General features: G+C 51.6%; 1 pseudogene; it reads left to right on the top strand.

The window, feature by feature from the left end:
• Positions 1 to 21,445: 21,445 nt before the first annotated feature.
• LOC145654769 (18S ribosomal RNA) lies at positions 21,446 to 22,500 on the top strand (annotated as a pseudogene).

Genomic DNA, 22,500 nt, shown 5'->3' with positions numbered 1-22,500 from the left:
AAAGGTCCAAAGTGAATGAAGTGTGCCCAGGCCCAGAGCTACTTTGCTGGGCATGACTGTGTTTGACCTCTTGGGCCTGGAAGTCTATTTCTAGGCTTATATAAAGGGTCAAACTTCTTGAAGTGTGCCCAGGCCCAGAGCTACTTTGCTGGGCATGACTGTGTTTGACCTCTTGGGCCTGGAAGTCTGGTAGTAGTAGTAGTATGATTTAAAGGCACAAATTGATTGAAGTGTGCCCAGGCCCAGAGCTACTTTGCTGTGCATGACTGTGTTTGACCTCTTGGCTCTGGAAGTCTATTTCTAGGCTTATATAAAGGGTCAAACTTCTTGAAGTGTGCCCAGGCCCAGAGCTACTTTGCTGGGCATGAATGTGTTTGAACTCTTGGGCCTGGAAGTCTGGTGGTAGTAGTAGTATGATTTAAAGGCACAAAGTGATTGAAGTGTGCCCAGGCCCAGAGCTACTTTGCTGTGCATGACTGTGGTTGACCTCTTGGCCCTGGAAGTCTGGTGGTAGTAGTAGTATGATTTAAAGGCACAAAGTGATTGAAGTGTGCCCAGGCCCAGAGCTACTTTGCTGGGCATGACTGTGTTTGACCTCTTGGGCCTGGAAGTCTGGTAGTAGTAGTAGTAGTAGTAGTAGTAGTAGTAGTATGATTTAAAGGTACAAAGTGAATGAAGTGTGCCCAGGCCCAGAGCTACTTTGCTGGGCATGACTGTGTTTGACGTCTTGGGCCTGGAAGTCTGGTAGTAGTAGTATGATTTAAAGGTACAAAGTGAATGAAGTGTGCCCAGGCCCAGAGCTACTTTGCTGGGCATGACTGTGTTTGACCTCTTGGCTCTGGAAGTCTATTTCTAGGCTTATATAAAGGGTCAAACATCTTGAAGTGTGCCCAGGCCCAGAGCTACTTTGCTGGGCATGACTGTGTTTGACCTCTTGGGTCTGGAAGTCTGGTAGTAGTAGTAGTATGATTTAAAGGCACAAAGTGATTGAAGTGTGCCCAGGCCCAGAGCTACTTTGCTGTGCATGACTGTGTTTGACCTCTTGGCTCTGGAAGTCTATTTCTAGGCTTATATAAAGGGTCAAACTTCTTGAAGTGTGCCCAGGCCCAGAGCTACTTTGCTGGGCATGACTGTGTTTCACCTCTTGGGCCTGGAAGTCTGGTAGTAGTAGTATGATTTAAAGGCACAAAGTGATTGAAGTGTGCCCAGGCCCAGAGCTACTTTGCTGGGCATGAATGTGTTTGACCTCTTGGGCCTGGAAGTCTGGTGGTAGTAGTAGTATGATTTAAAGGCACAAAGTGATTGAAGTGTGCCCAGGCCCAGAGCTACTTTGCTGTGCATGACTGTGTTTGAACTCTTGGGCCTGGAAGTCTATTTCTAGGCTTATATAAAGGGTCAAACTTCTTGAAGTGTGCCCAGGCCCAGAGCTACTTTGCTGGGCATGACTGTGTTTCACCTCTTGGGCCTGGAAGTCTGGTAGTAGTAGTATGATTTAAAGGCACAAAGTGATTGAAGTGTGCCCAGGCCCAGAGCTACTTTGCTGGGCATGAATGTGTTTGACCTCTTGGGCCTGGAAGTCTGGTGGTAGTAGTAGTATGATTTAAAGGTACAAAGTGAATGAAGTGTGCCCAGGCCCAGAGCTACTTTGCTGTGCATGACTGTGTTTGAACTCTTGGGCCTGGAAGTCTATTTCTAGGCTTATATAAAGGGTCAAACATCTTGAAGTGTGCCCAGGCCCAGAGCTACTTTGCTGGGCATGACTGTGTTTGACCTCTTGGGCCTGGAAGTCTATTTCTAGGCTTATATAAAGGGTCAAACTTCTTGAAGTGTGCCCAGGCCCAGAGCTACTTTGCTGGGCATGACTGTGTTTGACCTCTTGGGTCTGGAAGTCTGGTAGTAGTAGTAGTATGATTTAAAGGCACAAAGTGATTGAAGTGTGCCCAGGCCCAGAGCTACTTTGCTGGGCATGACTGTGTTTGACCTCTTGGCTCTGGAAGTCTATTTCTAGGCTTATATAAAGGGTCAAACATCTTGAAGTGTGCCCAGGCCCAGAGCTACTTTGCTGGGCATGAATGTGTTTGAACTCTTGGGCCTGGAAGTCTGGTGGTAGTAGTAGTATGATTTAAAGGCACAAAGTGATTGAAGTGTGCCCAGGCCCAGAGCTACTTTGCTGTGCATGACTGTGGTTGACCTCTTGGCCCTGGAAGTCTGGTGGTGGTAGTAGTAGTATGATTTAAAGGCACAAAGTGAATGAAGTGTGCCCAGGCCCAGAGCTACTTTGCTGGGCATGACTGTGTTTGACCTCTTGGGCCTGGAAGTCTGGTAGTAGTAGTATGATTTAAAGGCACAAAGTGATTGAAGTGTGCCCAGGCCCAGAGCTACTTTGCTGGGCATGAATGTGTTTGACCTCTTGGGCCTGGAAGTCTGGTGGTAGTAGTAGTATGATTTAAAGGTACAAAGTGAATGAAGTGTGCCCAGGCCCAGAGCTACTTTGCTGGGCATGACTGTGTTTGACCTCTTGGGCCTGGAAGTCTGGTGGTAGTAGTAGTATGATTTAAAGGCACAAAGTGATTGAAGTGTGCCCAGGCCCAGAGCTACTTTGCTGGGCATGACTGTGTTTGACCTCTTGGGCCTGGAAGTCTGGTAGTAGTAGTATGATTTAAAGGTACAAAGTGAATGAAGTGTGCCCAGGCCCAGAGCTACTTTGCTGGGCATGACTGTGTTTGACGTCTTGGGCCTGGAAGTCTGGTAGTAGTAGTATGATTTAAAGGTACAAAGTGAATGAAGTGTGCCCAGGCCCAGAGCTACTTTGCTGGGCATGACTGTGTTTGACCTCTTGGCTCTGGAAGTCTATTTCTAGGCTTATATAAAGGGTCAAACATCTTGAAGTGTGCCCAGGCCCAGAGCTACTTTGCTGGGCATGACTGTGTTTGACCTCTTGGGTCTGGAAGTCTGGTAGTAGTAGTAGTATGATTTAAAGGCACAAAGTGATTGAAGTGTGCCCAGGCCCAGAGCTACTTTGCTGTGCATGACTGTGTTTGACCTCTTGGCTCTGGAAGTCTATTTCTAGGCTTATATAAAGGGTCAAACTTCTTGAAGTGTGCCCAGGCCCAGAGCTACTTTGCTGGGCATGACTGTGTTTCACCTCTTGGGCCTGGAAGTCTGGTAGTAGTAGTATGATTTAAAGGCACAAAGTGATTGAAGTGTGCCCAGGCCCAGAGCTACTTTGCTGGGCATGAATGTGTTTGACCTCTTGGGCCTGGAAGTCTGGTGGTAGTAGTAGTATGATTTAAAGGCACAAAGTGATTGAAGTGTGCCCAGGCCCAGAGCTACTTTGCTGTGCATGACTGTGTTTGAACTCTTGGGCCTGGAAGTCTATTTCTAGGCTTATATAAAGGGTCAAACTTCTTGAAGTGTGCCCAGGCCCAGAGCTACTTTGCTGGGCATGACTGTGTTTCACCTCTTGGGCCTGGAAGTCTGGTAGTAGTAGTATGATTTAAAGGCACAAAGTGATTGAAGTGTGCCCAGGCCCAGAGCTACTTTGCTGGGCATGAATGTGTTTGACCTCTTGGGCCTGGAAGTCTGGTGGTAGTAGTAGTATGATTTAAAGGTACAAAGTGAATGAAGTGTGCCCAGGCCCAGAGCTACTTTGCTGTGCATGACTGTGTTTGAACTCTTGGGCCTGGAAGTCTATTTCTAGGCTTATATAAAGGGTCAAACATCTTGAAGTGTGCCCAGGCCCAGAGCTACTTTGCTGGGCATGACTGTGTTTGACCTCTTGGGCCTGGAAGTCTATTTCTAGGCTTATATAAAGGGTCAAACTTCTTGAAGTGTGCCCAGGCCCAGAGCTACTTTGCTGGGCATGACTGTGTTTGACCTCTTGGGTCTGGAAGTCTGGTAGTAGTAGTAGTATGATTTAAAGGCACAAAGTGATTGAAGTGTGCCCAGGCCCAGAGCTACTTTGCTGGGCATGACTGTGTTTGACCTCTTGGCTCTGGAAGTCTATTTCTAGGCTTATATAAAGGGTCAAACATCTTGAAGTGTGCCCAGGCCCAGAGCTACTTTGCTGGGCATGAATGTGTTTGAACTCTTGGGCCTGGAAGTCTGGTGGTAGTAGTAGTATGATTTAAAGGCACAAAGTGATTGAAGTGTGCCCAGGCCCAGAGCTACTTTGCTGTGCATGACTGTGGTTGACCTCTTGGCCCTGGAAGTCTGGTGGTGGTAGTAGTAGTATGATTTAAAGGCACAAAGTGAATGAAGTGTGCCCAGGCCCAGAGCTACTTTGCTGGGCATGACTGTGTTTGACCTCTTGGGCCTGGAAGTCTGGTAGTAGTAGTATGATTTAAAGGCACAAAGTGATTGAAGTGTGCCCAGGCCCAGAGCTACTTTGCTGGGCATGAATGTGTTTGACCTCTTGGGCCTGGAAGTCTGGTGGTAGTAGTAGTATGATTTAAAGGTACAAAGTGAATGAAGTGTGCCCAGGCCCAGAGCTACTTTGCTGGGCATGACTGTGTTTGACCTCTTGGGCCTGGAAGTCTGGTGGTAGTAGTAGTATGATTTAAAGGCACAAAGTGATTGAAGTGTGCCCAGGCCCAGAGCTACTTTGCTGGGCATGACTGTGTTTGACCTCTTGGGCCTGGAAGTCTGGTAGTAGTAGTATGATTTAAAGGTACAAAGTGAATGAAGTGTGCCCAGGCCCAGAGCTACTTTGCTGGGCATGACTGTGTTTGACGTCTTGGGCCTGGAAGTCTGGTAGTAGTAGTATGATTTAAAGGTACAAAGTGAATGAAGTGTGCCCAGGCCCAGAGCTACTTTGCTGGGCATGACTGTGTTTGACCTCTTGGCTCTGGAAGTCTATTTCTAGGCTTATATAAAGGGTCAAACATCTTGAAGTGTGCCCAGGCCCAGAGCTACTTTGCTGGGCATGACTGTGTTTGACCTCTTGGGTCTGGAAGTCTGGTAGTAGTAGTAGTATGATTTAAAGGCACAAAGTGATTGAAGTGTGCCCAGGCCCAGAGCTACTTTGCTGTGCATGACTGTGTTTGACCTCTTGGCTCTGGAAGTCTATTTCTAGGCTTATATAAAGGGTCAAACTTCTTGAAGTGTGCCCAGGCCCAGAGCTACTTTGCTGGGCATGACTGTGTTTCACCTCTTGGGCCTGGAAGTCTGGTAGTAGTAGTATGATTTAAAGGCACAAAGTGATTGAAGTGTGCCCAGGCCCAGAGCTACTTTGCTGGGCATGAATGTGTTTGACCTCTTGGGCCTGGAAGTCTGGTGGTAGTAGTAGTATGATTTAAAGGTACAAAGTGAATGAAGTGTGCCCAGGCCCAGAGCTACTTTGCTGTGCATGACTGTGTTTGAACTCTTGGGCCTGGAAGTCTATTTCTAGGCTTATATAAAGGGTCAAACATCTTGAAGTGTGCCCAGGCCCAGAGCTACTTTGCTGGGCATGACTGTGGTTGACCTCTTGGCCCTGGAAGTCTGGTGGTAGTAGTAGTATGATTTAAAGGCACAAAGTGAATGAAGTGTGCCCAGGCCCAGAGCTACTTTGCTGGGCATGAATGTGTTTGAACTCTTGGGCCTGGAAGTCTGGTAGTAGTAGTATGATTTAAAGGCACAAAGTGAATGAAGTGTGCCCAGGCCCAGAGCTACTTTGCTGTGCATGACTGTGTTTGACCTCTTGGCTCTGGAAGTCTATTTCTAGGCTTATATAAAGGGTCAAACTTCTTGAAGTGTGCCCAGGCCCAGAGCTACTTTGCTGTGTATGACTGTGTGACCTCTTGGCCCTGGAATTCTGGTGGTAGTAGTAGTAGTATGATTTAAAGGCACAAAGTGAATGAAGTGTGCCCAGGCCCAGAGCTACTTTGCTGGGCATGACTGTGTTTGACGTCTTGGGCCTGGAAGTCTGGTAGTAGTAGTAGTAGTAGTAGTAGTAGTAGTAGTAGTAGTATGATTTAAAGGTACAAAGTGAATGAAGTGTGCCCAGGCCCAGAGCTACTTTGCTGGGCATGACTGTGTTTGACCTCTTGGGCCTGGAAGTCTATTTCTAGGCTTATATAAAGGGTCAAACTTCTTGAAGTGTGCCCAGGCCCAGAGCTACTTTGCTGGGCATGACTGTGTTTGACCTCTTGGGTCTGGAAGTCTGGTAGTAGTAGTAGTAGTATGATTTAAAGGCACAAAGTGATTGAAGTGTGCCCAGGCCCAGAGCTACTTTGCTGTGCATGACTGTGTTTGACCTCTTGGCTCTGGAAGTCTATTTCTAGGCTTATATAAAGGGTCAAACTTCTTGAAGTGTGCCCAGGCCCAGAGCTACTTTGCTGTGTATGACTGTGTGACCTCTTGGCCCTGGAATTCTGGTGGTAGTAGTAGTATGATTTAAAGGCACAAAGTGAATGAAGTGTGCCCAGGCCCAGAGCTACTTTGCTGGGCATGACTGTGTTTGACCTCTTGGGCCTGGAAGTCTGGTAGTAGTAGTATGATTTAAAGGCACAAAGTGATTGAAGTGTGCCCAGGCCCAGAGCTACTTTGCTGGGCATGAATGTGTTTGAACTCTTGGGCCTGGAAGTCTGGTGGTAGTAGTAGTATGATTTAAAGGCACAAAGTGATTGAAGTGTGCCCAGGCCCAGAGCTACTTTGCTGGGCATGACTGTGTGACCTCTTGGGCCTGGAAGTCAGGTTGTAGTATTATTAAAAAAAAAAAGGGTCAAACTGCATGGTCCGCCCAGGCCCAGAGCTACTTTGCTGGGTATGATTCTGTGACCTCTTGGGTCTGGAAATGTGGTACTTTGAATGATTAAAAGAGTGAAACGGTCTGAAGTGTGCGCAGGTGTAAAGCAACCTTGCTAGGCATGAAGGTGTGACATCCAGGGCCTGGAAGTCTGGTGGTAGTAGTAGTATGATTTAAAGGCACAAAGTGATTGAAGTGTGCCCAGGCCCAGAGCTACTTTGCTGTGCATGACTGTGGTTGACCTCTTGGCCCTGGAAGTCTGGTGGTAGTAGTAGTATGATTTAAAGGCACAAAGTGATTGAAGTGTGCCCAGGCCCAGAGCTACTTTGCTGGGCATGACTGTGTTTGACCTCTTGGGCCTGGAAGTCTGGTAGTAGTAGTATGATTTAAAGGTACAAAGTGAATGAAGTGTGCCCAGGCCCAGAGCTACTTTGCTGGGCATGACTGTGTTTGACGTCTTGGGCCTGGAAGTCTGGTAGTAGTAGTATGATTTAAAGGTACAAAGTGAATGAAGTGTGCCCAGGCCCAGAGCTACTTTGCTGGGCATGACTGTGTTTGACCTCTTGGGCCTGGAAGTCTATTTCTAGGCTTATATAAAGGGTCAAACTTCTTGAAGTGTGCCCAGGCCCAGAGCTACTTTGCTGGGCATGACTGTGTTTGACCTCTTGGGTCTGGAAGTCTGGTAGTAGTAGTAGTATGATTTAAAGGCACAAAGTGATTGAAGTGTGCCCAGGCCCAGAGCTACTTTGCTGGGCATGACTGTGTTTGACCTCTTGGCTCTGGAAGTCTATTTCTAGGCTTATATAAAGGGTCAAACTTCTTGAAGTGTGCCCAGGCCCAGAGCTACTTTGCTGGGCATGACTGTGTTTCACCTCTTGGGCCTGGAAGTCTGGTAGTAGTAGTATGATTTAAAGGCACAAAGTGATTGAAGTGTGCCCAGGCCCAGAGCTACTTTGCTGGGCATGAATGTGTTTGACCTCTTGGGCCTGGAAGTCTGGTGGTAGTAGTAGTATGATTTAAAGGTACAAAGTGAATGAAGTGTGCCCAGGCCCAGAGCTACTTTGCTGTGCATGACTGTGTTTGAACTCTTGGGCCTGGAAGTCTATTTCTAGGCTTATATAAAGGGTCAAACATCTTGAAGTGTGCCCAGGCCCAGAGCTACTTTGCTGGGCATGACTGTGTTTGACCTCTTGGGCCTGGAAGTCTATTTCTAGGCTTATATAAAGGGTCAAACTTCTTGAAGTGTGCCCAGGCCCAGAGCTACTTTGCTGGGCATGACTGTGTTTGACCTCTTGGGTCTGGAAGTCTGGTAGTAGTAGTAGTATGATTTAAAGGCACAAAGTGATTGAAGTGTGCCCAGGCCCAGAGCTACTTTGCTGGGCATGACTGTGTTTGACCTCTTGGCTCTGGAAGTCTATTTCTAGGCTTATATAAAGGGTCAAACATCTTGAAGTGTGCCCAGGCCCAGAGCTACTTTGCTGGGCATGAATGTGTTTGAACTCTTGGGCCTGGAAGTCTGGTGGTAGTAGTAGTATGATTTAAAGGCACAAAGTGATTGAAGTGTGCCCAGGCCCAGAGCTACTTTGCTGTGCATGACTGTGGTTGACCTCTTGGCCCTGGAAGTCTGGTGGTGGTAGTAGTAGTATGATTTAAAGGCACAAAGTGAATGAAGTGTGCCCAGGCCCAGAGCTACTTTGCTGGGCATGACTGTGTTTGACCTCTTGGGCCTGGAAGTCTGGTAGTAGTAGTATGATTTAAAGGCACAAAGTGATTGAAGTGTGCCCAGGCCCAGAGCTACTTTGCTGGGCATGAATGTGTTTGACCTCTTGGGCCTGGAAGTCTGGTGGTAGTAGTAGTATGATTTAAAGGTACAAAGTGAATGAAGTGTGCCCAGGCCCAGAGCTACTTTGCTGGGCATGACTGTGTTTGACCTCTTGGGCCTGGAAGTCTGGTGGTAGTAGTAGTATGATTTAAAGGCACAAAGTGATTGAAGTGTGCCCAGGCCCAGAGCTACTTTGCTGGGCATGACTGTGTTTGACCTCTTGGGCCTGGAAGTCTGGTAGTAGTAGTATGATTTAAAGGTACAAAGTGAATGAAGTGTGCCCAGGCCCAGAGCTACTTTGCTGGGCATGACTGTGTTTGACGTCTTGGGCCTGGAAGTCTGGTAGTAGTAGTATGATTTAAAGGTACAAAGTGAATGAAGTGTGCCCAGGCCCAGAGCTACTTTGCTGGGCATGACTGTGTTTGACCTCTTGGCTCTGGAAGTCTATTTCTAGGCTTATATAAAGGGTCAAACATCTTGAAGTGTGCCCAGGCCCAGAGCTACTTTGCTGGGCATGACTGTGTTTGACCTCTTGGGTCTGGAAGTCTGGTAGTAGTAGTAGTATGATTTAAAGGCACAAAGTGATTGAAGTGTGCCCAGGCCCAGAGCTACTTTGCTGTGCATGACTGTGTTTGACCTCTTGGCTCTGGAAGTCTATTTCTAGGCTTATATAAAGGGTCAAACTTCTTGAAGTGTGCCCAGGCCCAGAGCTACTTTGCTGGGCATGACTGTGTTTCACCTCTTGGGCCTGGAAGTCTGGTAGTAGTAGTATGATTTAAAGGCACAAAGTGATTGAAGTGTGCCCAGGCCCAGAGCTACTTTGCTGGGCATGAATGTGTTTGACCTCTTGGGCCTGGAAGTCTGGTGGTAGTAGTAGTATGATTTAAAGGTACAAAGTGAATGAAGTGTGCCCAGGCCCAGAGCTACTTTGCTGTGCATGACTGTGTTTGAACTCTTGGGCCTGGAAGTCTATTTCTAGGCTTATATAAAGGGTCAAACATCTTGAAGTGTGCCCAGGCCCAGAGCTACTTTGCTGGGCATGACTGTGGTTGACCTCTTGGCCCTGGAAGTCTGGTGGTAGTAGTAGTATGATTTAAAGGCACAAAGTGAATGAAGTGTGCCCAGGCCCAGAGCTACTTTGCTGGGCATGAATGTGTTTGAACTCTTGGGCCTGGAAGTCTGGTAGTAGTAGTATGATTTAAAGGCACAAAGTGAATGAAGTGTGCCCAGGCCCAGAGCTACTTTGCTGTGCATGACTGTGTTTGACCTCTTGGCTCTGGAAGTCTATTTCTAGGCTTATATAAAGGGTCAAACTTCTTGAAGTGTGCCCAGGCCCAGAGCTACTTTGCTGTGTATGACTGTGTGACCTCTTGGCCCTGGAATTCTGGTGGTAGTAGTAGTAGTATGATTTAAAGGCACAAAGTGAATGAAGTGTGCCCAGGCCCAGAGCTACTTTGCTGGGCATGACTGTGTTTGACGTCTTGGGCCTGGAAGTCTGGTAGTAGTAGTAGTAGTAGTAGTAGTAGTAGTAGTAGTAGTATGATTTAAAGGTACAAAGTGAATGAAGTGTGCCCAGGCCCAGAGCTACTTTGCTGGGCATGACTGTGTTTGACCTCTTGGGCCTGGAAGTCTATTTCTAGGCTTATATAAAGGGTCAAACTTCTTGAAGTGTGCCCAGGCCCAGAGCTACTTTGCTGGGCATGACTGTGTTTGACCTCTTGGGTCTGGAAGTCTGGTAGTAGTAGTAGTAGTATGATTTAAAGGCACAAAGTGATTGAAGTGTGCCCAGGCCCAGAGCTACTTTGCTGTGCATGACTGTGTTTGACCTCTTGGCTCTGGAAGTCTATTTCTAGGCTTATATAAAGGGTCAAACTTCTTGAAGTGTGCCCAGGCCCAGAGCTACTTTGCTGTGTATGACTGTGTGACCTCTTGGCCCTGGAATTCTGGTGGTAGTAGTAGTATGATTTAAAGGCACAAAGTGAATGAAGTGTGCCCAGGCCCAGAGCTACTTTGCTGGGCATGACTGTGTTTGACCTCTTGGGCCTGGAAGTCTGGTAGTAGTAGTATGATTTAAAGGCACAAAGTGATTGAAGTGTGCCCAGGCCCAGAGCTACTTTGCTGGGCATGAATGTGTTTGAACTCTTGGGCCTGGAAGTCTGGTGGTAGTAGTAGTATGATTTAAAGGCACAAAGTGATTGAAGTGTGCCCAGGCCCAGAGCTACTTTGCTGGGCATGACTGTGTGACCTCTTGGGCCTGGAAGTCAGGTTGTAGTATTATTAAAAAAAAAAAGGGTCAAACTGCATGGTCCGCCCAGGCCCAGAGCTACTTTGCTGGGTATGATTCTGTGACCTCTTGGGTCTGGAAATGTGGTACTTTGAATGATTAAAAGAGTGAAACGGTCTGAAGTGTGCGCAGGTGTAAAGCAACCTTGCTAGGCATGAAGGTGTGACATCCAGGGCCTGGAAGTCTGGTGGTAGTAGTAGTATGATTTAAAGGCACAAAGTGATTGAAGTGTGCCCAGGCCCAGAGCTACTTTGCTGTGCATGACTGTGGTTGACCTCTTGGCCCTGGAAGTCTGGTGGTAGTAGTAGTATGATTTAAAGGCACAAAGTGATTGAAGTGTGCCCAGGCCCAGAGCTACTTTGCTGGGCATGACTGTGTTTGACCTCTTGGGCCTGGAAGTCTGGTAGTAGTAGTATGATTTAAAGGTACAAAGTGAATGAAGTGTGCCCAGGCCCAGAGCTACTTTGCTGGGCATGACTGTGTTTGACGTCTTGGGCCTGGAAGTCTGGTAGTAGTAGTATGATTTAAAGGTACAAAGTGAATGAAGTGTGCCCAGGCCCAGAGCTACTTTGCTGGGCATGACTGTGTTTGACCTCTTGGGCCTGGAAGTCTATTTCTAGGCTTATATAAAGGGTCAAACTTCTTGAAGTGTGCCCAGGCCCAGAGCTACTTTGCTGGGCATGACTGTGTTTGACCTCTTGGGTCTGGAAGTCTGGTAGTAGTAGTAGTATGATTTAAAGGCACAAAGTGATTGAAGTGTGCCCAGGCCCAGAGCTACTTTGCTGGGCATGACTGTGTTTGACCTCTTGGCTCTGGAAGTCTATTTCTAGGCTTATATAAAGGGTCAAACTTCTTGAAGTGTGCCCAGGCCCAGAGCTACTTTGCTGGGCATGACTGTGTTTCACCTCTTGGGCCTGGAAGTCTGGTAGTAGTAGTATGATTTAAAGGCACAAAGTGATTGAAGTGTGCCCAGGCCCAGAGCTACTTTGCTGGGCATGAATGTGTTTGACCTCTTGGGCCTGGAAGTCTGGTGGTAGTAGTAGTATGATTTAAAGGTACAAAGTGAATGAAGTGTGCCCAGGCCCAGAGCTACTTTGCTGTGCATGACTGTGTTTGAACTCTTGGGCCTGGAAGTCTATTTCTAGGCTTATATAAAGGGTCAAACATCTTGAAGTGTGCCCAGGCCCAGAGCTACTTTGCTGGGCATGACTGTGTTTGACCTCTTGGGCCTGGAAGTCTATTTCTAGGCTTATATAAAGGGTCAAACTTCTTGAAGTGTGCCCAGGCCCAGAGCTACTTTGCTGGGCATGACTGTGTTTGACCTCTTGGGTCTGGAAGTCTGGTAGTAGTAGTAGTATGATTTAAAGGCACAAAGTGATTGAAGTGTGCCCAGGCCCAGAGCTACTTTGCTGGGCATGACTGTGTTTGACCTCTTGGCTCTGGAAGTCTATTTCTAGGCTTATATAAAGGGTCAAACATCTTGAAGTGTGCCCAGGCCCAGAGCTACTTTGCTGGGCATGAATGTGTTTGAACTCTTGGGCCTGGAAGTCTGGTGGTAGTAGTAGTATGATTTAAAGGCACAAAGTGATTGAAGTGTGCCCAGGCCCAGAGCTACTTTGCTGTGCATGACTGTGGTTGACCTCTTGGCCCTGGAAGTCTGGTGGTGGTAGTAGTAGTATGATTTAAAGGCACAAAGTGAATGAAGTGTGCCCAGGCCCAGAGCTACTTTGCTGGGCATGACTGTGTTTGACCTCTTGGGCCTGGAAGTCTGGTAGTAGTAGTATGATTTAAAGGCACAAAGTGATTGAAGTGTGCCCAGGCCCAGAGCTACTTTGCTGGGCATGAATGTGTTTGACCTCTTGGGCCTGGAAGTCTGGTGGTAGTAGTAGTATGATTTAAAGGTACAAAGTGAATGAAGTGTGCCCAGGCCCAGAGCTACTTTGCTGGGCATGACTGTGTTTGACCTCTTGGGCCTGGAAGTCTGGTGGTAGTAGTAGTATGATTTAAAGGCACAAAGTGATTGAAGTGTGCCCAGGCCCAGAGCTACTTTGCTGGGCATGACTGTGTTTGACCTCTTGGGCCTGGAAGTCTGGTAGTAGTAGTATGATTTAAAGGTACAAAGTGAATGAAGTGTGCCCAGGCCCAGAGCTACTTTGCTGGGCATGACTGTGTTTGACGTCTTGGGCCTGGAAGTCTGGTAGTAGTAGTATGATTTAAAGGTACAAAGTGAATGAAGTGTGCCCAGGCCCAGAGCTACTTTGCTGGGCATGACTGTGTTTGACCTCTTGGCTCTGGAAGTCTATTTCTAGGCTTATATAAAGGGTCAAACATCTTGAAGTGTGCCCAGGCCCAGAGCTACTTTGCTGGGCATGACTGTGTTTGACCTCTTGGGTCTGGAAGTCTGGTAGTAGTAGTAGTATGATTTAAAGGCACAAAGTGATTGAAGTGTGCCCAGGCCCAGAGCTACTTTGCTGTGCATGACTGTGTTTGACCTCTTGGCTCTGGAAGTCTATTTCTAGGCTTATATAAAGGGTCAAACTTCTTGAAGTGTGCCCAGGCCCAGAGCTACTTTGCTGGGCATGACTGTGTTTCACCTCTTGGGCCTGGAAGTCTGGTAGTAGTAGTATGATTTAAAGGCACAAAGTGATTGAAGTGTGCCCAGGCCCAGAGCTACTTTGCTGGGCATGAATGTGTTTGACCTCTTGGGCCTGGAAGTCTGGTGGTAGTAGTAGTATGATTTAAAGGTACAAAGTGAATGAAGTGTGCCCAGGCCCAGAGCTACTTTGCTGTGCATGACTGTGTTTGAACTCTTGGGCCTGGAAGTCTATTTCTAGGCTTATATAAAGGGTCAAACATCTTGAAGTGTGCCCAGGCCCAGAGCTACTTTGCTGGGCATGACTGTGGTTGACCTCTTGGCCCTGGAAGTCTGGTGGTAGTAGTAGTATGATTTAAAGGCACAAAGTGAATGAAGTGTGCCCAGGCCCAGAGCTACTTTGCTGGGCATGAATGTGTTTGAACTCTTGGGCCTGGAAGTCTGGTAGTAGTAGTATGATTTAAAGGCACAAAGTGAATGAAGTGTGCCCAGGCCCAGAGCTACTTTGCTGTGCATGACTGTGTTTGACCTCTTGGCTCTGGAAGTCTATTTCTAGGCTTATATAAAGGGTCAAACTTCTTGAAGTGTGCCCAGGCCCAGAGCTACTTTGCTGTGTATGACTGTGTGACCTCTTGGCCCTGGAATTCTGGTGGTAGTAGTAGTAGTATGATTTAAAGGCACAAAGTGAATGAAGTGTGCCCAGGCCCAGAGCTACTTTGCTGGGCATGACTGTGTTTGACGTCTTGGGCCTGGAAGTCTGGTAGTAGTAGTAGTAGTAGTAGTAGTAGTAGTAGTAGTAGTATGATTTAAAGGTACAAAGTGAATGAAGTGTGCCCAGGCCCAGAGCTACTTTGCTGGGCATGACTGTGTTTGACCTCTTGGGCCTGGAAGTCTATTTCTAGGCTTATATAAAGGGTCAAACTTCTTGAAGTGTGCCCAGGCCCAGAGCTACTTTGCTGGGCATGACTGTGTTTGACCTCTTGGGTCTGGAAGTCTGGTAGTAGTAGTAGTAGTATGATTTAAAGGCACAAAGTGATTGAAGTGTGCCCAGGCCCAGAGCTACTTTGCTGTGCATGACTGTGTTTGACCTCTTGGCTCTGGAAGTCTATTTCTAGGCTTATATAAAGGGTCAAACTTCTTGAAGTGTGCCCAGGCCCAGAGCTACTTTGCTGTGTATGACTGTGTGACCTCTTGGCCCTGGAATTCTGGTGGTAGTAGTAGTATGATTTAAAGGCACAAAGTGAATGAAGTGTGCCCAGGCCCAGAGCTACTTTGCTGGGCATGACTGTGTTTGACCTCTTGGGCCTGGAAGTCTATTTCTAGGCTTATATAAAGGGTCAAACTTCTTGAAGTGTGCCCAGGCCCAGAGCTACTTTGCTGTGTATGACTGTGTGACCTCTTGGCCCTGGAATTCTGGTGGTAGTAGTAGTATGATTTAAAGGCACAAAGTGAATGAAGTGTGCCCAGGCCCAGAGCTACTTTGCTGGGCATGACTGTGTTTGACCTCTTGGGCCTGGAAGTCTGGTAGTAGTAGTATGATTTAAAGGCACAAAGTGATTGAAGTGTGCCCAGGCCCAGAGCTACTTTGCTGGGCATGAATGTGTTTGACCTCTTGGGCCTGGAAGTCTGGTGGTAGTAGTAGTATGATTTAAAGGTACAAAGTGAATGAAGTGTGCCCAGGCCCAGAGCTACTTTGCTGGGCATGACTGTGTTTGACCTCTTGGGCCTGGAAGTCTGGTGGTAGTAGTAGTATGATTTAAAGGTACAAAGTGAATGAAGTGTGCCCAGGCCCAGAGCCAGGCCTGGGCAGCAGGGGGCGCTCCTGGCCATGCCCAGCGAGTTTCGTGCGAATCGGACCTGGTCCGGAAGAGATACGAAGGGAAAACTCATTACTCGTCGGGGTGGCACATCCAGGCTCTCGACCCTCCCAAAGCGTCCGACCAGGGTGCACCCTGCCGGGCATGGTTAGCCGCCAGCCCCCTTCCTGGAGGTCTGGTTGGCACGGGGTTTTGATTTTTCGGTTTCATATCTCTGGGCTCCTTGGGAGCAGAAAGTCGGTTGAGGGCCCTTTGGAAAGAGCCGGGGCTGCCGTTTAACGCTGTCCAAGCGGCAGGCGAAGCGCACCCACCGTTTTTACGCTATGATTTTTTAAAACCGCCGGGGCGGCAAACACAGGGCCGGTCGGGTTTGAAGACGAATATCTCTTCGGCCCTTGGGAGGAGAGAAGCAGCGCGGGTCACCTTTGAACGCGCTCGCTGCCAGGAACGTCTGGCGTAAAAGTTTCGTGGGAATCGGACGTTCCTAGGCTGAGAAGCGAGCGCCCGCCCTCGGGCGGTCGGGGGCCCCTTTCTCATTCCCCGTCTGGGCTAAAAATACGAGGTCAGACCCGATGGACTCGGGAGACTGGAGAGTACCAGGGAGACCCTGGAAGCAGGCGACCCGACCCACGCTTCGCTGTCTCCTCGGCCCTCGGGAGTAGAAGCGCGGGGACGGTGGCGTGGGCAGCAGGGGGCGCTCCTGGCCATGCCCAGCGAGTTTCGTGCGAATCGGACCTGGTCCGGAAGAGATACGAAGGGAAAACTCATTACTCGTCGGGGTGGCACATCCAGGCTCTCGACCCTCCCAAAGCGTCCGACCAGGGTGCACCCTGCCGGGCATGGTTAGCCGCCAGCCCCCTTCCTGGAGGTCTGGTTGGCACGGGGTTTTGATTTTTCGGTTTCATATCTCTGGGCTCCTTGGGAGCAGAAAGTCGGTTGAGGGCCCTTTGGAAAGAGCCGGGGCTGCCGTTTAACGCTGTCCAAGCGGCAGGCGAAGCGCACCCACCGTTTTTACGCTATGATTTTTTAAAACCGCCGGGGCGGCAAACACAGGGCCGGTCGGGTTTGAAGACGAATATCTCTTCGGCCCTTGGGAGGAGAGAAGCAGCGCGGGTCACCTTTGAACGCGCTCGCTGCCAGGAACGTCTGGCGTAAAAGTTTCGTGGGAATCGGACGTTCCTAGGCTGAGAAGCGAGCGCCCGCCCTCGGGCGGTCGGGGGCCCCTTTCTCATTCCCCGTCTGGGCTAAAAATACGAGGTCGGACCCGATGGACTCGGGAGACTGGAGAGTACCAGGGAGACCCTGGAAGCAGGCGACCCGACCCACGCTTCGCTGTCTCCTCGGCCCTCGGGAGTAGAAGCGCGGGGACGGTGGCGTGGGCAGCAGGGGGCGCTCCTGGCCATGCCCAGCGAGTTTCGTGCGAATCGGACCTGGTCCGGAAGAGATACGAAGGGAAAACTCATTACTCGTCGGGGTGGCACATCCAGGCTCTCGACCCTCCCAAAGCGTCCGACCAGGGTGCACCCTGCCGGGCATGGTTAGCCGCCAGCCCCCTTCCTGGAGGTCTGGTTGGCACGGGGTTTTGATTTATCGGTTTCATATCTCTGGGCTCCTTGGGAGCAGAAAGTCGGTTGAGGGCCCTTTGGAAAGAGCCGGGGCTGCCGTTTAACGCTGTCCAAGCGGCAGGCGAAGCGCACCCACCGTTTTTACGCTATGATTTTTTAAAACCGCCGGGGCGGCAAACACAGGGCCGGTCGGGTTTGAAGACGAATATCTCTTCGGCCCTTGGGAGGAGAGAAGCAGCGCGGGTCACCTTTGAACGCGCTCGCTGCCAGGAACGTCTGGCGTAAAAGTTTCGTGGGAATCGGACGTTCCTAGGCTGAGAAGCGAGCGCCCGCCCTCGGGCGGTCGGGGGCCCCTTTCTCATTCCCCGTCTGGGCTAAAAATACGAGGTCGGACCCGATGGACTCGGGAGACTGGAGAGTACCAGGGAGACCCTGGAAGCAGGCGACCCGACCCACGCTTCGCTGTCTCCTCGGCCCTCGGGAGTAGAAGCGCGGGGACGGTGGCGTGGGCAGCAGGGGGCGCTCCTGGCCATGCCCAGCGAGTTTCGTGCGAATCGGACCTGGTCCGGAAGAGATACGAAGGGAAAACTCATTACTCGTCGGGGTGGCACATCCAGGCTCTCGACCCTCCCAAAGCGTCCGACCAGGGTGCACCCTGCCGGGCATGGTTAGCCGCCAGCCCCCTTCCTGGAGGTCTGGTTGGCACGGGGTTTTGATTTATCGGTTTCATATCTCTGGGCTCCTTGGGAGCAGAAAGTCGGTTGAGGGCCCTTTGGAAAGAGCCGGGGCTGCCGTTTAACGCTGTCCAAGCGGCAGGCGAAGCGCACCCACCGTTTTTACGCTATGATTTTTTAAAACCGCCGGGGCGGCAAACACAGGGCCGGTCGGGTTTGAAGACGAATATCTCTTCGGCCCTTGGGAGGAGAGAAGCAGCGCGGGTCACCTTTGAACGCGCTCGCTGCCAGGAACGTCTGGCGTAAAAGTTTCGTGGGAATCGGACGTTCCTAGGCTGAGAAGCGAGCGCCCGCCCTCGGGCGGTCGGGGGCCCCTTTCTCATTCCCCGTCTGGGCTAAAAATACGAGGTCGGACCCGATGGACTCGGGAGACTGGAGAGTACCAGGGAGACCCTGGAAGCAGGCGACCCGACCCACGCTTCGCTGTCTCCTCGGCCCTCGGGAGTAGAAGCGCGGGGACGGTGGCGTGGGCAGCAGGGGGCGCTCCTGGCCATGCCCAGCGAGTTTCGTGCGAATCGGACCTGGTCCGGAAGAGATACGAAGGGAAAACTCATTACTCGTCGGGGTGGCACATCCAGGCTCTCGACCCTCCCAAAGCGTCCGACCAGGGTGCACCCTGCCGGGCATGGTTAGCCGCCAGCCCCCTTCCTGGAGGTCTGGTTGGCACGGGGTTTTGATTTTTCGGTTTCATATCTCTGGGCTCCTTGGGAGCAGAAAGTCGGTTGAGGGCCCTTTGGAAAGAGCCGGGGCTGCCGTTTAACGCTGTCCAAGCGGCAGGCGAAGCGCACCCACCGTTTTTACGCTATGATTTTTTAAAACCGCCGGGGCGGCAAACACAGGGCCGGTCGGGTTTGAAGACGAATATCTCTTCGGCCCTTGGGAGGAGAGAAGCAGCGCGGGTCACCTTTGAACGCGCTCGCTGCCAGGAACGTCTGGCGTAAAAGTTTCGTGGGAATCGGACGTTCCTAGGCTGAGAAGCGAGCGCCCGCCCTCGGGCGGTCGGGGGCCCCTTTCTCATTCCCCGTCTGGGCTAAAAATACGAGGTCGGACCCGATGGACTCGGGAGACTGGAGAGTACCAGGGAGACCCTGGAAGCAGGCGACCCGACCCACGCTTCGCTGTCTCCTCGGCCCTCGGGAGTAGAAGCGCGGGGACGGTGGCGTGGGCAGCAGGGGGCGCTCCTGGCCATGCCCAGCGAGTTTCGTGCGAATCGGACCTGGTCCGGAAGAGATACGAAGGGAAAACTCATTACTCGTCGGGGTGGCACATCCAGGCTCTCGACCCTCCCAAAGCGTCCGACCAGGGTGCACCCTGCCGGGCATGGTTAGCCGCCAGCCCCCTTCCTGGAGGTCTGGTTGGCACGGGGTTTTGATTTATCGGTTTCATATCTCTGGGCTCCTTGGGAGCAGAAAGTCGGTTGAGGGCCCTTTGGAAAGAGCCGGGGCTGCCGTTTAACGCTGTCCAAGCGGCAGGCGAAGCGCACCCACCGTTTTTACGCTATGATTTTTTAAAACCGCCGGGGCGGCAAACACAGGGCCGGTCGGGTTTGAAGACGAATATCTCTTCGGCCCTTGGGAGGAGAGAAGCAGCGCGGGTCACCTTTGAACGCGCTCGCTGCCAGGAACGTCTGGCGTAAAAGTTTCGTGGGAATCGGACGTTCCTAGGCTGAGAAGCGAGCGCCCGCCCTCGGGCGGTCGGGGGCCCCTTTCTCATTCCCCGTCTGGGCTAAAAATACGAGGTCGGACCCGATGGACTCGGGAGACTGGAGAGTACCAGGGAGACCCTGGAAGCAGGCGACCCGACCCACGCTTCGCTGTCTCCTCGGCCCTCGGGAGTAGAAGCGCGGGGACGGTGGCGTGGGCAGCAGGGGGCGCTCCTGGCCATGCCCAGCGAGTTTCGTGCGAATCGGACCTGGTCCGGAAGAGATACGAAGGGAAAACTCATTACTCGTCGGGGTGGCACATCCAGGCTCTCGACCCTCCCGAAGTGTCCGACCAGGGTGCACCCTGCCGGGCTAAGAGAACAGCCAGGTGAACCCTGGAGGTTCCGAACTCCAGACCCTGGACCCGACGGCTCAGTCCGCCTCAGGTGCACTACAGAGGTCCTCGGGCTGTCCCTGAGTGCATTAAAACGGGAAATCAGAATTACTCCCCCGGGTGGCACTTCCAGGCTCTCGACCCTCCCAAAGTGTCCGACCAGGGTGCACCCTGCTGGGCATGGTTAGCCGCCAGCCCCCTTCCTGGAGGTCTGGTTGGCACGGGGTTTTGCAAATAGGTCCCGTCGGGTATATGGGAGAGCAAAGAGAATCAATGGGGTCCAAGCACTAAATTCATCCAGTGGCGTTCTCTGGAAGCCCAAGGGGAGTCCGAGGGGTGTTCGGCCGGCAAGGGGAGCTCTCCCTCGGACACATGATCAAACGCCTGTCCCCTACCGGAAAGTGGTGTGCTCTGGATGCCCCCCCCCCCCCCCATCCCCCGAGGGGGGTGCTTATCCCGCGAGGGGGAGCCCTCCTCGGGTTAAGTGAACCATCATGCCGATTCCCCTATGGAAGTGGGCACATCCAGGCACACAGTCTGCTTTGCTCTCCCCGACCCGAGTGCGTCTGTTGGGCTGAGTGTACGCCCAGGCAACTGGATCCAATGGCTCAGTCCGCCGCAGCGTGCTTCGACGATGGGTCGTACAGCCATGCCACCAGGGTGGGCGTGTTTGTAAATGTACCAGTGGATTCTCGTCGGCCTGCACATCCATGGTATCGACCCACCAGGCCTGTCCGACCAGGGGTTGACCCTGGACGGGCACGGTCTGTGGTTTGGCCCTTGTCCTAGATGAAATCGGGCACGGGGTTTTCTGGCCAGGTACCATCGGGTTACTGGGAGAGCGGGCTTCGGTCTCCAGGTGAGACCAATGGTGAAGCAGCACGAGGCAATGGAGAGCATGCAAAGCGATGGGGAAGCCATGCACGGCAATGGCCACGAAAAAAAAAAAAAAAATCACCACGGAAGGAACGTGAAGAACAAGGAGGAGTGTAGTGACACTGCCAAAGCTGCCCGGTGTTGCAGGGGTCTATTGGTGTGTTGCTTCCTTGTTTGGTAGAGTGGAGTACCAGACCCGCCAGGGGTAGGCAAACCATTCCCCCTACGGTAAGTGAGGAGCCAGCCATTTGACGAGCGGGTGTCCACGTGTACGGGTGCGAGCGCTATCCCCCCACACGGGGTTAGGCCACGGCCTTAGGTGGACGTCTGCCGACCAGCCCCGGCTGATCCAGAACTTCTGATGTGGAGAGCGGTTTTGACAGATCCTCCCTGGTTCTAGCGGGTCAAGCCTCTGATGGGGGGTGGGGGTTATTTGTAACCCATCCCAGAACTCTCTGGGGGAGACTCAGACGGCCAGTCTGGTCTACTCAGTTGTCCTATACTGGTGTCTGTGGTTTGGGAGGAAGGGAGTGCCCTGCTTTGTTGGCCTCCTCTTCAAAACTACCTGGGCCCACGAATCACTCTTCTTGGTTACATCACGAAACGTAGGTTGAGCGAGGCTAGGGGGAGGGAATTCGACGAGGTCTTTCCCTTGTCCCCCCACCAGCGGCCCACGAAAATCAAAACGGCGTGAAGAGAGGGAACGCCGAAAGCACCTGGAGTCGGCCGTCCGCACCTCCGGAGGAGGTGGACGGGGTACGGTGCGGGCATGACCGGATGGGACAGCTTTGCATCAAGGTGAGAGGTCGGCGTCCGAAGGCCAGAGGGCGGTGCGCGAGCACGTTTTACACTGGCCGCGGAAGCTGTCCTGGGTAGCCCTGTATGGCGTCTGGACCTGACGGCGCACGCACTTACAACCCGCTGCTTCCTAGCCCCCGGAAGGGGAGGCGGATGTCACTCGTGGTTCATCCCAGACCACGGTGCAAACTACCTGGTTGATCCTGCCAGTAACATATGCTTGTCTCAAAGATTAAGCCATGCAGGTCTAAGTGCACACGGCCGGTACAGTGAAACTGCGAATGGCTCATTAAATCAGTTATGGTTCCTTTGATCGCTCCACACGTTACTCGGATAACTGTGGTAATTCTAGAGCTAATACATGCAAACGAGCGCTGACCCTTCGGGGATGCGTGCATTTATCAGACCCAAAACCCATCCGGGGGGCTCGGGCCCCCCGGCCGCTTTGGTGACTCTAGATAACCTCGGGCCGATCGCGCGCCCTCCGCGGCGGCGACGTCTCATTCGAATGTCTGCCCTATCAACTTTCGATGGTACCATAGTCGGCTACCATGGTGACCACGGGTAACGGGAATCAGGGTTCGATTCCGGAGAGGGAGCCTGAGAAACGGCTACCACATCCAAGGAAGGCAGCAGGCGCGCAAATTACCCATTCCCGACACGGGGAGGTAGTGACGAAAAATAACGATACAGGTCTCTTTCGAGGCCCTGTAATCGGAATGAGCGTATCCTAAACCCATGGGTGAGGACCCATTGGAGGGCAAGTCTGGTGCCAGCAGCCGCGGTAATTCCAGCTCCAATAGCGTATATTAAAGTTGCTGCAGTTAAAAAGCTCGTAGTTGGATGTCGGGAGTGGGCTGGCGGTCCGCCGCGAGGCGTGCCACCGCCTGTCTCAGACCCTGTCTCCCGGTGCCCCCCGGATGCCCTTGGCTGGGTGTCCGGACGGGGCTCGGAGCGTTTACTTTGAAAAAATTAGAGTGTTCAAAGCGGGCCCGCTTCTCGCCTGAATACCTGAGCTAGGAATAATGGAATAGGACTCCGGTTCTATTTTGTGGGTTTCCTGAACCAGGGCCATGATTAAGAGGGACGGCCGGGGGCATTCGTATTGCGCCGCTAGAGGTGAAATTTCTTGGACCGGCGCAAGACGGACGAAAGCGAAAGCATTTGCCAAGGAATGGTTTTCATTAATCAAGAACGAAAGTCGGGAGGTTCGAAGACGATCAGATTACCGTCGTAGTTCCGACCGTA

The sequence above is a fragment of the Electrophorus electricus genome, unplaced genomic scaffold (assembly GCF_041902795.1).
Source record: "Electrophorus electricus isolate QZ-2024a unplaced genomic scaffold, ASM4190279v1 Scaffold153, whole genome shotgun sequence".
Classification (NCBI taxonomy): Eukaryota; Metazoa; Chordata; class Actinopteri; order Gymnotiformes; family Gymnotidae; genus Electrophorus; species Electrophorus electricus.
The sequence above is the reverse complement of the archived record's forward strand: the minus strand, read 5'-3'. Positions and strand labels throughout refer to the sequence as shown.